Consider the following 16607-nt stretch of genomic DNA (forward strand, 5'->3'; position numbering starts at 1 on the left):
CTCACTGCAACTAAAGAAAAGCCCAAACAGTAACGAAACCCAGAGCAGCAATAGATAAATAAATACACTATTATAAAAGGCAGTATACAGTATATATTGCTCAGGGAAGTAACTGGGATCTATTGCTGCTTTGCTAGAATTTGAGCTTTTACAAAAATAAAGTCCATAGCAGGGTTGGGTCAATTTAGTGGTGATTTTCCTTCCTATTCCCTCCCCCTATGCAAGAAAGCAATAACATTTAAAAAAGTATAAAATCAGAATTGGAGGAAAGTCAAATCAGTTTCCTTTAAATCCATAAATCTGGGAATATAAAATCACTATAAACTTATTATGGTTGTATATTTTAAATCTCTAGTCCTATTTTCCTTAGCATAAGCATAAAAGAACTGAAAGGTTTAGAATTTACTTGTAAGATACTATAAGATATTACTATCCTCAAAAGAAATGTATGAATTTATGGAAGAGAATAATATTTATAAAGCATATTAGTAAAAGCACTATATGTTTGCACATCAACATTTAAGAGCATTCAAAGGTCATTTGTTTAAAAATATTTAAAGTATAATGAAAGGAAACTTAAGAATGACTTTACTCAATCTTGCAGTTTCTAAAAATTTATCAGAACCAGAGAGCCTGGAAGGATCAAAGATTACATAGAAATCCACATTCAAGAAGGTTTCATGACATTCTCAGAGAGAGCAGGCAAAGGGTCATCTGAGGACACTATTTTAGCCTAAACTTTGAGTATCATTCAAACAGGGAGCCAGTGCCTGATGTTAACAAAACACAGTTTTCTACTGGTAAGGTCAGATGACAGCCCATCCTGTCTGCCAAAATTCGTGGATGAGGAATCATTTTGTGAAGTCATGCACAAACATGAAATACACCGTGAAGGTCTGCTGCCATCCCTCAATCATCACTTGCTTGGCCAAGCTGATGGCCAGCAGGAATATCTCCCTCTGCAAAGCTGTTTCAAAGTAATGACTTGGAGGAAGTGGTGTGCTGATACCATGAAAAAAAAAAAAAATTCCCTCAAACACAAAGATAGTTCAAAAAGCATCTGTATATGCTCAGAGGAAACAAACAGCTCAGCTAATTTCAACTCAAAATAAACCCAAGAGACCAGTTTACCTTGGCCTTAGTCACACACACACATGCAGGAAAACTGAAGGTCAGCAATTATCCAGTGATTTCGTTCTGTGTCAAAGGGGATGAAAGGGGGAAGATTATCCATCCTGGGGCAGGATGGAGTGAGAGAAGATACCCTACCCCCATGGCTCCCACCCAGATTCCCATGTATGTAAGAGGACTCCATGAGACCAGTGGGCCCTGGAGTCTGACCCCTCTTGCTGAACCCAGCAATAGATCAGAAGCCATTCTGCGCCTCTAACAGCTGGTCTCTCCGTCGCTGAAGCCTTGCCATGGGTCTTCCTTCTGCAATGTTGTCCTTACAGAGCTAAGAAAGGAGCAGGATATCTAAAATCTTTTTTCCTTTGGTCAACCTTAGGCTGAAATAGATCTACAGTCTTTTAAACTGACCAATACTGAATTTCCAGCTTTCAAGCATTTATAAATATTCTTCAAATTAAGTGAACAAATTAGCAACAAAGATCACATTATATTTGGTTTTGAAAACCATTTGGAATTTTCTGTAAAATCGGCTACTTTACTGACAGAATAGGTGGTGACTACTACCAAAATCTTAAAAGATCCTAATTTTTTTTTCAAATAATTTTCATTTGAGAAGATCATTAGATATGTCAGCAAAAATCTGTAAATTGTTTTTTTTCAGCCCTGGTTCTGTATCACTGTTTTGATGTCTTTTCTTGCTGACAGGGTGAAGGAAGTTCCAAAAGCCCTTCAGTTCTGATCATTTGAGGAAATTGTCACAGCTGAAGACATCTTTATTTTATTTCATTTCCATTTTTCTGAGAGGAAGACAGAAAGGAGTGATTGACTTTTAATATCAGAAACATGTGTCACTGACAATCAACTGCGTAATAAGATTTTTAGTTTAAAATATTTAGTACTCAGATGACATGTGGGGACAATTAAAGTATTTTAGAGGATCCTTTCCCCTTCCCCTTCATGATATTCAGGTTGGGAGCAGGAAGCAGAGATTTTGTCTCAGCTCAACAGCCCACCCAAGGGCAGCTCCCCTCTGCAGTTTTTGATGATGTACGTCTTTCTAGGTGGAACACCAGTCGGCAATCCTCTGCAGCTCATAAAAGCCAACATAACCTTTTGGGCTTCTCTGGAAAAAAACACATTGAGTAACAAGGGATAGAATGCTTTCTGTTCAGTGTTTCCATTGCTATTCTCCGGCCAGAAGAAATACCGAATCATAGGCATCTGGAGAAGAGAGATGGCCCGGGAAGAACAATGGTCTCACACAGCTTGCGGGCTCTGACCTCCTAAAAGTGGGCTTCCTGCTGTCTTGCTTCCTGTGGAGCTACAGGCATTGCAGCAAAGATGCCTTGCTGTCAGACCTGACTCAGTGATTGACTTCTAGAGCGGTGGTGACTTCCAGGGAGCACAATGTCGTTCTGATCACCTTGAAGACACAGGAAGCGGCGAAAAGACGCAGGTCCGTGGCAGTGACAGTCAGAAGGAAGTGTGGTCCATGAGGGTGTATACCATGTGATATTGGCTTCTCCCTATGAACTTTCCTAAAGGGATCATTCAGCTTTCAAAAATAATCAGAACACCCATCACCATCTTTAGTTTATACACCACACAGTGCTTTCTTGGCTGGTCCATGGCACAGAAAGGATTGAATAAGGTACCAGAAAGTTGACAAGCTACACTGTGAACTGATGCAGAGGTGGAAAGGGCATGACTTAGAAAGGCATAGGTTCAAAAAAGTTCTCTGAGGTTTCATTTCCACAGTTCTTAGTCACATAATTTCCTTTCTGGATCTTAACAGTGACTAACAGGCCTTAGAAAATGAATCCATGTACCAGGTGGAAAATGCCATAAGTCACTGGGTCTCTTCTACAGTGTGAGGTTTTTATTAACCCTTTCTTTATGAGTCCTCTTTTCAGAATAATTTAAAATTCCGTAATGACAAGTGCTTTCTCTGTGCCTACATTCGCCTTCTGAGACAAAGTGCTGCTAGCCTCACCTTGTGAGTGTCTGCTCAGTTGCTCAGTCATGTCCGCCTCTTTGTGACCCCTTGGACTGTAGCCCTCCAGGCTCTTCCATCCATGGGATTCTCCAGGCAAGAATACTGGAGCGGGTTGCCATCTCCTCCTGCAGGGGACCTTCCAGACACAGGGACTGAACCCACATCTCCTGTGTCTCCTGCACTGGCAGGCTGATTCTGAGCCACCAAGGACGTCCAAGCCATGGCCAACTGGACAAGAACAGCTCCCAGGACAGGAATGGCCATTCTTCAGGGCGGGGAGCACATTGAACTGGCTGGGCATGCTCTACTCAGACGGGGCAGTCAGGCTCCTCCCAGCCTCAGAATGATGAAGTGGGGGATCAAGGAGAGGGAGGGGCAGTCAGCTGATGGAACCAGACAAGAGACAGAAAGGAACAGCTGAACCAGTTAAGCAGTGGACATGAAGAAAGAAGAGGTGACCAGTCTCCTGGTGCATCATGGTTTTTCAGGGCCCTAAACTGCATCCTAGCCTTCAGTAATTTTAATAGTGTTAATACTAACAACACTAACAATAATAGTGAACATTCACTGCACCCTTACTGTGTGCTAAGGAGTATTACAAATATTGTACAAATATTGATTCAATTGTTTTCTCAGTAATTCTATGAAGTAGATGATGACGGCAATGGGACACAGAGAAGTTACGTAACTTGACCAAGGCTACATAGCTTTTAAGTGGTAGAGACACAGCCTGAACTCAAATGGCCTGGTCCCAGAGTCCATGCTTGCAACCAATATATGCCTCCTTGTGGAGCTAGTCCTGAGTTCCCCCTTACTAACCTTCCTATAATAAACTCCCTTTATTAGTGAGGCCTGACAGAGGGTCTATTTCTTGCTCCTCTACTGTCTCACAATTAGCATTTTCCTTTGCACCACTCAACATAAATATTAGTAACTTAAGCACATATTTATTAAATCAAGAATCATTTAATGCTTACTATGTGCCAGGAAATGCTATGAGCTTTGCAAGCTATTCCAGATTTCTCATGAACTTTTCCTTGACAGAATGGGACTTGGTCTGCACATTCCACCACACTAGAATGTGTTTCCGATATCTATTTTCTTAGGTCACACATCCATGACCTTATGCATGATATATACTATGATGTCCTATTTTTGTACATATTGTATTTTCTTTTTGTATAATACTATGTTGTATCCTGAGCTCATTGATAAAATAACGTCTAAAAAGCACATTTTAAAAAGCCATCAATACTTAAAAAACTAAAAATAGCGTTACCATATAATCCTACAATCCCATTCCTGGGCATATGGCCAGATAAAACCATAATCCAAAAAGATACATGCACTGCCCCTCAATGTTTACTGCAGTACTATTTACAATAGCCAAGACATGGAAGCAACCTACATGTCCATTGACAGATGAATGGAAAAGAGATGTGGTATATATACCATGGACTATTACTCAACCATAAACAAGAATGGAATAATACTATACGCAGTAACATGGATGGACCCAGAGATGATCATATTAAATGAAGTAAGAGAAAGACAAATATCATACTATATCACTTATCAGTTCAGTTCAGTCTCTCAGTCATGTCTGACTCTGCGACCCCATGAACCGCAGCACGCCAGGCCTTCCTGTTTATCACCAACTCCCAGAATCCACCCAAACCCATGTCCATCGAGTCAGTGATGCCATCCATTCATCTCATCCTCTGTCGTCCCCTTCTCCTCCTGCCCTCAATCCCTCCCAGCATCAGGGTCTTTTCAAATGAGTCAGCTCTTTGCATCAGGTGGCCAAAGTATTGGTGTTTCAGCTTCAACCTCAGTCCTTTCAAAGAACATCCAGGACTGATCTCCTTTAGGATGGACTGGTTAGATTTCCTTGCAGTCCAAGGGACTCTCAAGAGTCTTCTCCAACACCACAGTTCAAGAGCATCAGTTCTTCAGCGTTCAGCTTTCTTTATAGTTCAACTCTCACGTCCATATATAACCACTAGAAAAACCATAGCCTTGACTAGATGGACCTTTGTTGACAAAGTAACGTCTCTGCTTTTGAATATGCTGTCTAGGTTGGTCATAACTTTCCTTCCAAGGAGTAGGCGTCTTTTAATTTCATGGCTGCAGTCACCATTTGCAGTGATTTTGGAGCCCCAGAAAATAGTCAGCCACTGTTTCCACTGTTTCCCCATCTATTTGCCATGAAGTGATGGAACTGGATGCCATGATCTTCGTTTTCTGAATGTTGAGCTTTCAGCCAATTTTTTCACTCTCTTCTTTCACTTTCATCAAGAGACTCTTTAGTTCTTCTTCACTTTCTGTCATAAGGGTGGTGTCATCTGCATATCTGAGGTTATTGATATTTCTCCCGGCAATCTTGATTCCAGTCTGTGCTTCCTCCAGCCCAGCGTTTCTCATGATGTACTCTGCATATAAGTTAAATAAGCAGGGTGACAATATACAGCCTTGACGTACTCCTTTTCCTATTTGGAACCAGTCTGTTGTTCCATGTACAGTTCTAACTGTTGCTTTCGGACCTGCATATAGGTTTCTCAAGAGGCAGGTCAGGTGATCTGGTAGTCCCATCTCTTTCAGAATTTTCCACAGTTTATTGTGATCCACACAGTCAAAGGCTTTGGCATAGTCAATAAAGCAGAAATAGATGTTTTTCTGAAACTCTCTTGCTTTTTCGATGATCCAGCAAATGGAAATTTGATCTCTGGTTCCTCTGCCTTTTCTAAATCCAGCTTGAACCTCTGGAAGTTCATGGTTCACGTATTGCTGAAGCCTGGCTTGGAGAATTTTGAGCATTATTTTACTAGCGTGTGAGATGAGTGCAATTGTGCAGTAGTTTGAGCAGTCTTTGGCATTGCCTTTCTTTGGGATTGGAATGAAAACTGACATTTTCCAGTCCTGTGGCCATTGCTGGCTTTTCCAAATTTGCTGGCATATTGAGTGCAGCACTTTCACAGCATCATCTTTCAGGATTTGAAATAGCTCAACTGGAATTCCATCACCTCCACTAGCTTTGCTCATAGTGATGTTTCCTAAGGCCCAGTTGACTTCACATTCCAGGATGTCTGGCTCCAGCTGAGTGTGAGTGATCACACCATTGTGATTATCTTGGTCATGAAGATCTTTTTTGTACAGTTCTCCTGTGTATTCTTGCCACCTCTTCTTAATATCTTCTGCTTCTGTTAGGTCCATACCATTTCTGCATACCCATCTTTGCATGAAATGTTCCCTTGGTATCTCTAATTTTCTTGAAGAGATCTCTAGTCTTTCCTTATATGTGGATATAAATGAACTTATTTACAAAATAGACTCACAGACATAGAAAAACTTATGGTTACCAAAGGAGATGGGGGTGGGTACAGGGCACAGGAAAGAGAAGCTAGAAATTTGGAATTAACATATGCACACTACTATATTAAAATAGATAATCAACAAGGACCTACTGTATAGCACAGGGAACTATACTCAGTATCTTATAATAATCTATAATGGAAAATAATCTGTAAAAGATTATATATATGTACACATATACATATGTATAACTGAGTCACTTTGATATACACTTGAAACTAAAATAATATCGTAAATTAGCTACAATAAAAAATAAATCACCCAAACAAAAACAGATGTGGTAAAGATGGCTCCCCGCCCTTCCCCAGGGTTTGAAACGTCCTTCCTAAGTTTCAGAGGTCTTCCTTCCTCAGATTCCGGGTCAGAGTGAGGCCAAGGGAAGGGTAAGAAGTTAAGCTCCTGCTGGCTGGGGATGGCTTGGAAAGAATATATGCCTGGAGGTGGTGTTGCCGTGCTCCCCCCAGACACTGTAGAGCTGCAGTGGTTCTGGCAGGGCCACTCAGGAGTGTGAACCATGGCTTTTTCTCTGACCTGCCGAAGCTCACGGGCAGCTACTTGCTCACTGTATGGAACCCCATCACCACTAAATGATGCTCATATATGTCTCTCACAAGATGGGAGCTCCCAGACACTGGGGTATCACACTGTCTCACCTCTACACTCCAACGGCACCCTGCTCTTCCTACTGAGTAGAAGTATACTCTGCTAACCCTTTGGATTATCTCTTTTTGGTCCCTGTTTCTCTCTCTACATGTAAATATAAACATGTGTGTGTGTGTATGAAATGTGCATGTGTATAAATCCTAATTAAAATTAGGATTATAATGTATCCAACTCTTGAATCCAGTTTTTCGTTATTCTTTCATGCCACTAAATATTCTTGGAAAACATGATTTTTAACGACTGCATGATATTCTATGCCAAAATTTATTTAATATTCTTCTGTTGCTGGTCATCTAGTGATCTCTTATTTTGCTTTTATAAATGTGCCAATATCAGTATCATGACATGCAAATCCTTGTGCTCAGCTAGGATTATGCCATAGAATAAATTTCAGAAACAGAAATACTGGATCAAACAATCTGAACAATTTAAATTCTCTTGAAACACAGAGCGAAGGGCTTACACTTCCTCTGGCATCATAAAGGAGTACCCTATTCACCATATTCTTTCCAACACTGAATATTACAGTTTTAGAAGAGCTTTATCTTAATCTGCTCTCTTCAATGTGTTAGAACAGAATATATATTGAAACTCTATACTCCTGAGTAAATGTCAGAAGGGTTGCTTACAAACAAGAGTAAAACAAGCCTATGATCAGCAGCCCCATCTTCAAGCCCTTGAAACCTTAAAATGCTTTAGAATTTTAGAAATGGAAATTACTTTAGAGATCACTGAGTAAACTGTTTCAGTTTACAAATAAGGTAACCAAAGCTCCCAGAGGTTATAGACCTGGGAAATGCATTCAAGTTAGAACTAGAATCTAATTGTTTTGCCTTGTGAGTCATTTTTTAAGAATAGGTTGAAACAATTTAACAGAAGCAAAAACCATTGTTACCAGAGTGAAAGTATAAAGGAAAAAAAGCATACAATATTTTTCAAGAAGGAAACCATTTCTGTTCTAGATTCTATTTTATCTTCAAGTCAGAATAACTTGTTTTATAGACAAAAGCAAAAGTTCACATCTAAGTAGTACTTTGATCTTAAGATCCTTGCTTAAATCTCCAACAGATTTTTTTCCCCACAAGCATGAAAACATTCAGCATTGATCTATTATTTTCTCATCTAGCCAACATTTGCTAAGAAGATACTCTGGCCAGGGACTCTACTGGTGCTGGGGTAGCAGGGGGATGTATACCAAGGTAGGAAGAGCGGGGTTCGTTCTTGGGGGATGGGAGGCAGGAAGATAATGTAAGCAGATAATCGTAATGCATGTGACTGGGTGGTGACAGGGTACAAAGGTGCCGCAAAGGTGGCAGAGCAGTGGGTATGGAAGGCTTTGCAGAGGAGCTGGCCATGAGCTGTGTTTGAAGACAGTCTGCTAAGCAGAGGAGGGAGCGAAGCCTCCCTGGCCATGAGAGAGCAGGGCTGCTCCTTAGACGCAGCTGGCTGGAAAGGTACTCTAGGGTCGGATGGTGTTCAGGAATTTGGACTCCCAAACTGGAGGTGTTGGGGCCCCATGGAAGATGTTTAAGCAGTGGAGCCACAGTCATATCCGTGCTTTATCAGTTCACTCTGACAGCAATGAGGTGAAAGGCCAGAGTCTTTAAAGGCAGGAGACTCACCTGCACTGGTCCAGCCTTCAGCCTCTGAAGGTGTAAATCAGGGAAGAGGCAGAGGAAATATAAAAGGGGAGATGGATGCAAGTAATACAGCACGTTATTTGAGAAATAGCAAGACACAGAGATTGATTAGACAGCGGGTGCCATTTATGAGATGGGAAAGGCAGAAGGAGGTCCAGGTTTTAGAGGAAAGGCATTGAGCTTGAGATCTGGCAAGATATCCAGTATATCCAGAAAGCAAATGGAAGCACAGTCTGGAGATCAGGGAGAGATAAACAGAATCACAGCAGGTTAGCACAATCAGTACAGGGCTAACCACCCCACCCCACCCTCCACCTCCGCCACCCGCAACACCCCCTCTACACACTTGGGTACTTTCTCTCATCTGCAGGCAGGGAGAGCAGCTGCCCATTAGAAATACACCAGTGAAAAAGTGAAAGTGAAAGTGAAGTCAAAGTGAAGTCGCTCAGTCATGTCCGACTCTTTGCGACCTGTGGACTGTAGCCCACCAAGCTCCTCCGTCCATGGGATTCTCCAGGCAAGAATACTGGAGTGGCTTGCCATTTCCTTCTCCAGGGGATCTTCCCGACCCAGGGATCGAACACAGGTCTCCCACACTGCAGGCAGACGCTTTAACCTCTGCACCATACGCCAGCCACATATGCAATTTACAGTTCTCTACAGATAGATGAAATTAACTTTAAGAATGTTTTATTTAATCCCATATATCTAAAATATCATTTCAACATGAGTCAATGTAAAGATTACTAATGAGATATGTTACAGCCTGCCATACTAAAATTCTTCAAATCCTGTGTATACTTTACACCTACAGCCCACTCCAATTCTAATCACCCACATTTCAAGTGGTCACCGCATGGGACTATGCAGGACTAGATGGTGGACCACAAAGGTGATTCAGGCACCAACATTTTTCTAGGCCTGGAAATTAAGTTACACAGAGCTTGATCTCACAGATGAGAGGACAATGAGGAACCTGTTGGGCCTCCCAAGTCACTCCCCATCCCATCTCCCCCTTCTCATGCTCTGGGGGGGCAGCAGCAAAGGGGCAGTGTGACATGTGACTGGAAGTTTGGGAGGGGTGCAGACTACCCCTCTGTTAGGTTATCAAATACCCTGGAAGCAATCTGATTGAACTTACACTCCCCCTTCCTGAACTTGAACTGTTATCTCTTTATCTGTTTATGTGTCTGGCCTCCCAGTAAGTTTCCTAAGGCAGTGGTTCCCAAATGTCAAACATTTGCAAATCAACTTCATAATTCTGGGATGACTGCATACCACCCAAACTAGATCATTCACTTAATATTTTGATTTAAGTCGACTGACCTTAAAAAAATACAAAGCCATAATTTAGCACCATCCTAAGAAACTAGATCCATGAAACCATTCATTTCAGGTGTCATTATGTATTTTTTCTAGCATACATGATAACTAGGGGAGACTCTCCTTCCAAGCTCACTCACATGTTGGAAGGACTCAGTTCCTTGCCGGCTATTGGTCAAAGGTCTCCCTTGGTTCTGGGCTGTGTGGTTCTCTCTATGGGACAGTTTAGAACATGGTAGTTGACCTTCCTCACAGTGAGCAAGAGAGTGCGAGAAAGCCCCCAAGATGGAAATCATATAATTAAATCTCAGAAGAGACATGCCATCCTCTCTGCTTCATCTTGTTCACCATCAATGAGTCACTAAACTAGCTCACATGCAGGGGAGGGATGTAAATAAGGGTGTGAACTGCAGGAGGTGGGGAGCCTTGGGGACCATCTTAGAAGCTGCCTACCATTCAGTGATGTAAAGTCTCGATGACTTCTACTGGGGATGCAGGCACAAATGCCGCTACAAGTCCTGAAGTTTGTGGGTTCCCTCCATACTCGAGGGAAATGCAAATTTTTTAGTTAGAGGCTAGCGGAAATAAAGATGTATTATGTCCACTGATTTCAGGTTATCCGCCCTCCCCCACCCCATGGTAAAGGACTCAGCACACCTCGAACCACCTAAAAATCAGTCTGATGCTTTGTGGATGGGTGCAATGACTCTTCACACACCCCTGGAACCACCATGTGTGGGCATTTGCTGTGTTTGTGAAAGAATCCTTTTTTTTTTTCCCCTTAACCATGTGGTACTGCTAGTCCAACTCAGAAATAAATCTGCTTTGAAAACTGTTGCCACAGCTGCAAAAAGCAAGTGTTTGGCACTAATAAATCAAGATTAGTAGAGCTCGGCTTATAATGAAACTTTTCCCTCCTCTGGGCAGGTGGTCAGCAACTGCTCTAGCGGGGCAAACAAGCCATGTTTCGCAGAGATAACCATTTTTTTCATGACAGGTAGGAAAGGAGTAGTAACCAAGTAGAGGAGAGATGTATTCCTAAAAACATCCAATCTTCTGAAACTGGGGCCCCCTGAAAACACTAGACAAAATTATGTTTCCTTCCCAATGACAACCACGGCAGATGCTTTCCTTCTAGATGATAAAAAAAATAGCCTGGGATGCTAACCACAGGCCCAGAGCAGAGAACCAGTGATTTGGGGAACAATTACAGTTTCAATTTAGCCCTCCTGGGCCCCCATCAAAATCATTAGACTTCCATGATGGTCCAGTGCTTAAGAATCTGCCTGCCAATGCAGGGGACATGGGATCGATCCCTGGTCTGGGAAGATTCCACATGTCAAGGGGCAACTCAGCCCGTGTGCCACGACCACTGAAGCTCATGCTCTGGAGCTTGTGCTCTGCAACAAAAGAAGCCACTGCAATGAGAAGCCCACGCTCCTCAACTAGAGAGAGCCTGGGCGTAGCCATGAAGACCCAACATGGCCAAAAATAAATAAGTAAATAATTTTTAAACATCTGTCATCACCGGCTCAGTGTTCTGTTTTATTAGGGATGAGATAGGAGTTACAGTGAAAATATCTAACAGCCCATAAGGCACAGGCACTAACCAATCCAAACAATGTTGGATGCGGGAGCAGGGTCCTGGGGTACCCCGTGCTGTGCCAGGCACTAATCCTTGATTGCTGAATTATGAGAGAGGTCTTGGGGTGCTGGGAGTGCACTGGGGTGACTAAGGTTTATAATGAGTCACCAACAGGTTTTGAAGCATCTTAGTGTTTTAGTAACCAGCACAGCTGCACCAGGGCAAACAGTCTGACCAGCATCTGCTGAGGTGGGGGCTGTTCTTCCCCAGGGTCCCCATGGAAGGTTCCAGTGTGGGAACTGACCCTGTTGCCCTTCAGCCCTCCGTCTGGCTTGCACTGGAGGGACAGAGTCCAGCCCTTCTAAGCCTGGAGCTGAGATCAATGCCTCCAGTTCCTGGACCACTTCCAAGGCTCTCAGAAGCCCCTGTCAGGCCTCCTTAGGGCTGGCTGGCTTCAGACTCCCAGCTCCCAGGCGCCTTCCAGGAGCAGCATGGACAGCTGCTGTCAGCTGGCTCCAGGCAACTTCTACTCCAGAGAGGGTGGGGCGTTTTCCTGCAGGGCTGATGGAGGGGCATGCTCTTAGCCCACAGCCATCACACCACCCAGGCAGTCCCACCACTGTATGGGGGAGAGATGGAAAAAAGAGAGTTTTTCTCACGTATCTTCTCATTTCAACGACTGCTTTAGCAACTACCTGAAACTTTTGAGAGGAGCCCCCTGTTTTCGTTCATGATAAGGAGGTCATTCTGTGGTGCCACTCGGTCTACATTATTTTACTGAAATGCTCTGGTTGGTTTATTTTGCTGATGCTTCTGGAAAGCAGAGTAGGGGAGGCTTTGGATACTGGTAGCCCTGGGTCTGAATTCTAGCTCCAGGGACTGTAGCCCTGTCCCTTCCCTTCTGAGGCAATGTATTAGATTGGGTAAAAGTTCATTCATGTTTTTTTGTAACATTGTAGAGAAAAGAGTGAAATGAACTTTTTGGTCATCTCAATAAATCTCTCTGTAAATGAGGCTCACACAACACCTGGTTGAGGGTCTAATGAGACAAAGCACAAGATTGAGAATAAAAACATTTAGTCTCTGTTCCAGGTGGGAACTGCTAGTATCATTCCAGTGTACAATTAGGTCTCTTAAAAATACACCCTTTATGTTCACCCAAGCTGACTAAAAAGCAAAGAATGAATTTAGAGGTCAAAATGTTTGTTTTGTACAGACTTCAATCAAACCCATGAGAACTCAGAATTCTTCCCACTGAATGAAGTTAACATATTTCCTTTTTTCTAGGAAAACAGCTAACATACTTTCATTCATTCATATTTGTGTAACTAGCTAACATTTGCTTAACTTACAATAAATGCAACTTCAATTATCAAGATAATAGTAATGTATACATAAACATTAAAAGATGCAAAGAACCTTACAAGATTTTCTTCAGTTGTCTTGACAGAAACACAAAGAAAAACTTGATTTGTTTAAATACTGAGCATCTGAACAAAAATAACTTTGCTTTTGCCTACTTTGCTAAAAATTTCTTTTCTTAAAATAAGAATGATGGGGACTTTCCTGGCAGTCCAGTGATCGAGACTCCGCATTTCTGCTGCAGGGGGTGCAAGTCTGATCTCTGTGGAACTAAGATCCTGCATGTGGTGTGGCGGGGGGGGGGGGGGAATTATGGAATCCCTGAGGCTTAAGCAGTAAAAAGCAAGGCCTAAAACAAAAATCCTGATCCTTCCACTCTCATTTACTTAAGTAAACAGTCTCTGATTTCAGCCCCAGAAATCGATCAATGAATAAGTCCTTAGGCAGAGTCCTAGTTCGCGTTTTTATAGGAGCTGTAGAAGTTGCAGATGTATTTAGAAGTAACATCCAACCATTAAGACCATTAAGGAAGATTAATTTCTTCTGGAATTCTATCTCCTACGTGTAGACCCATATCCAACTGCCTACTCAACATCTCCATGTGATGTCTGTCTAACAGACCTCCATGCTCAGCACAAACTAATCTTCACAGACCTGCCCTCTCCTCCACCCACCTTGCTCTACTTACAGGCTTCCTCATCTCAGTCTGATGGCACTTCGATTCCTCCTAGGCCTAGGGCAAAGTCCTTGGAGTCTTCCTTGATTCCTCTCTTCTACTTACCATCATTCAATCCAACAGTTAATTTTGTTTCACCTTCAAAACAACCAGGCTCTGCAGTATTCACAATAGTCAAGACACGGAAGCAACCTAAATGTCCATCAACAGATGTACGGACAAAGAAGATGTGGTCCATATATAAATGGAATACTACTCAGCCACAAAAAGGAATGAAATAATGCCACTGGGAGCAACACTGATGGGACCAGGGATTATTATACTAAGCCAGACTGAGGACAAATACCATATGATGTCACTTAAATGGAGAATCTAAAATACAACACAAATGAACATATCTACAAAGCATTTCTCTATGTCTGTGTCACAGACACAGAGAAAGACTTGTGGTTGCCAACAGGAAAGTGGGAAGGGTTAGACTGGGAGTTTGGGACTGTTAAGTCGCTTCAGTCGTGTCCAACTCTGTGCGACCCCATAGACGGCAGCCCACCAGGCTCCCCCGTCCCTGGGAGTCTGCAGGCAAGAACACTGGAGTGGGTTGCCATTTCCTTCTCCGATGCATGAAAGTGAAAAGTGAAAGTGAAGTCGCTCAGTCGTGTCCGACTCTGTGCGACCCAGTGGACTGCAGCCCACCAGGTTCCTCCGTCCGTGGGATTTTCCAGGCAAGAGTACTGGAGTGGGGTGCCATTGCCTTCTCCGAGTTTGGGACTAGCAGATACAAACCATTATATATATATGGAAAAACAACAAGGTCCTATTGTACAGCACAGGAAGCTCTATTCAATATCCTGCAATAAACCATAATGGAAATCACATAAATAATAATAAATATATATATAACTGAATCACTTTGCTGTACACCAGAAACTAATACAACACTGTAAAACAACAATACTTTGACCAAGAAAAACAACGAACAAAAAACACCTTGATTAATTCTCACCATCTCTAGTGTTGCCCCCCTGGTCCACGGCACTGTCATCTCTCACCAGATATTGCAATGGCCTCTCTCGTCAACTCTTGCTCTCCTGTACTGTATTCTCAACACAGGAGCCAGAGGCATCCTCTAAAGAGCAAAGTCAGAGCATCAACTCTCCAATGGCTCAAAGTCCTTCCAAAGCTCCCCGTCACTCTTGAGTGAAAGCTAGCATCCTGCATGGGCCTATAAGGCCCTCCAGGACTCCTCCCTTCTTCCCTCCTCCTCACTTTGTCCAGTCACACCAGCTCCTCCTCATTCCTTGAATACACCAGATTTGCTCCGCCTCAAGGCCCTCGGTAACTGCAAGGCGAATTCTCTCACCTCTTCCAAGTTCTCACTCCAGTGCCACCTTCTCTGTGACAATCACCCTACCCGCCCCACTTAAATCTGTATGCCCACCAATGCCTTCCCGCCCTTCCTACATTGATGCATGTCCTCCTCAGTCCTTGTTCCTTTCTAACCTTGGAACAGACTATGTAACATCCTATTTTATTAGGTTTACTATTATTATCCACATCTCCCACCGAGAATATAAGATCTACATGGAAGGTGCTCAAAAAATATTTCTGAATTAAGGGAAAATGCCCCTCGAAAGGCAAAAAACAAAAACAAAAACAAAAAAACCCATAAAATATCAAGAGTCCAAAAAGGGCTTGTAATGTTCAATTGCAGGACCTGTATATTACATTTTATTTTCTTTATAATACTTTCGGCAATTTAAAGAAGAGGGACAAAGAAATAAGACTGACACCGAGGAGAGTCTGCTGCTTGCCCAGGAAGACCCTGTGAAGGGGCATTGCCAGGGGCGGCGGGGGGCAGATCACCACACTTCCAGCTCAGGGACTTCACCTAAAGGTCCCCAAATCTTCTTACCTAGGGGCCCCCAAATCTCCTTCTTATCGGGAGCCAGAGGGCTCAGACTCAGAATGACTGACCCATCTTACAAATTTGCGAGAGGCTCCCAGGCACACCAGAATTCACAAATGATGGCATGACTTTCCAGTACGATGGCCACTGTCCAGAATATACTCCTCTGAGATAATGGTATCCAGGAAACTGATGTACTTTTTCTGAAGGGATCTTGGGATCAGGGCTAAGGCTGAGTAAGCCTCTTGAAGCCTACTTAATCTGGGCCATGGTGAGCCCTAATCTTCATCCGTGGTACACAAGGGACAACCCCCTCTTCCTCTACAGTCCTGTCCACAATATTTAGGGTCTCTCTTTTTGGCCAAACCTGGGCAACACTGGGGATTTTTCCTTTCAGGGCTGTCCTTTTCTTCGCTCCATGGGAGCCATCACTGCATACAAACTTTCTCCAGGTAGGATAGATTAGGCATCTACTGTCAGGGTTACACTCATATAGCTGTGGCTCCTTCCAGGAACAGAGGTCACTTAGCTGGAGTTTTATGAGCTCAAAAACTCCTCAGTCTCTTGGCCTGCCCTTTTTCAGGCACGGGTCTGGCCTCTGTAGAGCCCAGAGGGGTACTGACATCCATGTCAAGTCCTTGGGAGTTCTCAACACTGCTGCCCATGCCAGAGTCAGGAGCCTTGACCCACGCCCACCACTGTCACTAACTAGCTCTTTCAACCAAGACAAATCTCCTAGCCATTCTGGGCCTCAGTTTCCAAATCTAAAAATGAGGGGGATTGAACCCGTGACTTATGTGTGTGTATTCATCTCTCAGTCCTGTCTGACTTTTTTCGACCCCATGGACTATAGCCTGCCAGGCTCCTCTGTTCATGGAACTCTCCAGGCAAGAATGCTGGAGTGGGTTGCCATTTCCTTCTCCAGGGGCTCTTCCTGACCCAGGGATGGGACC

General features: G+C 43.2%; 1 protein-coding gene and 1 pseudogene across 1 annotated transcript in view; one reads left to right on the forward strand and one right to left on the reverse strand.

Moving 5' to 3' along the window:
• The window catches only part of LOC120854158, a 10242-nt pseudogene extending 7111 nt beyond the window's left edge, over positions 1-3131 (forward strand).
• Positions 1-16607, reverse strand: part of WIPF1 (WAS/WASL interacting protein family member 1) — a 128645-nt gene that overhangs the window by 59618 nt on the left and 52420 nt on the right. The gene's annotated exons all lie outside the window — the stretch shown is intronic.

This window comes from Oryx dammah, unplaced genomic scaffold (assembly GCF_014754425.2).
Source record: "Oryx dammah isolate SB20612 unplaced genomic scaffold, SCBI_Odam_1.1 HiC_scaffold_27, whole genome shotgun sequence".
Classification (NCBI taxonomy): Eukaryota; Metazoa; Chordata; class Mammalia; order Artiodactyla; family Bovidae; genus Oryx; species Oryx dammah.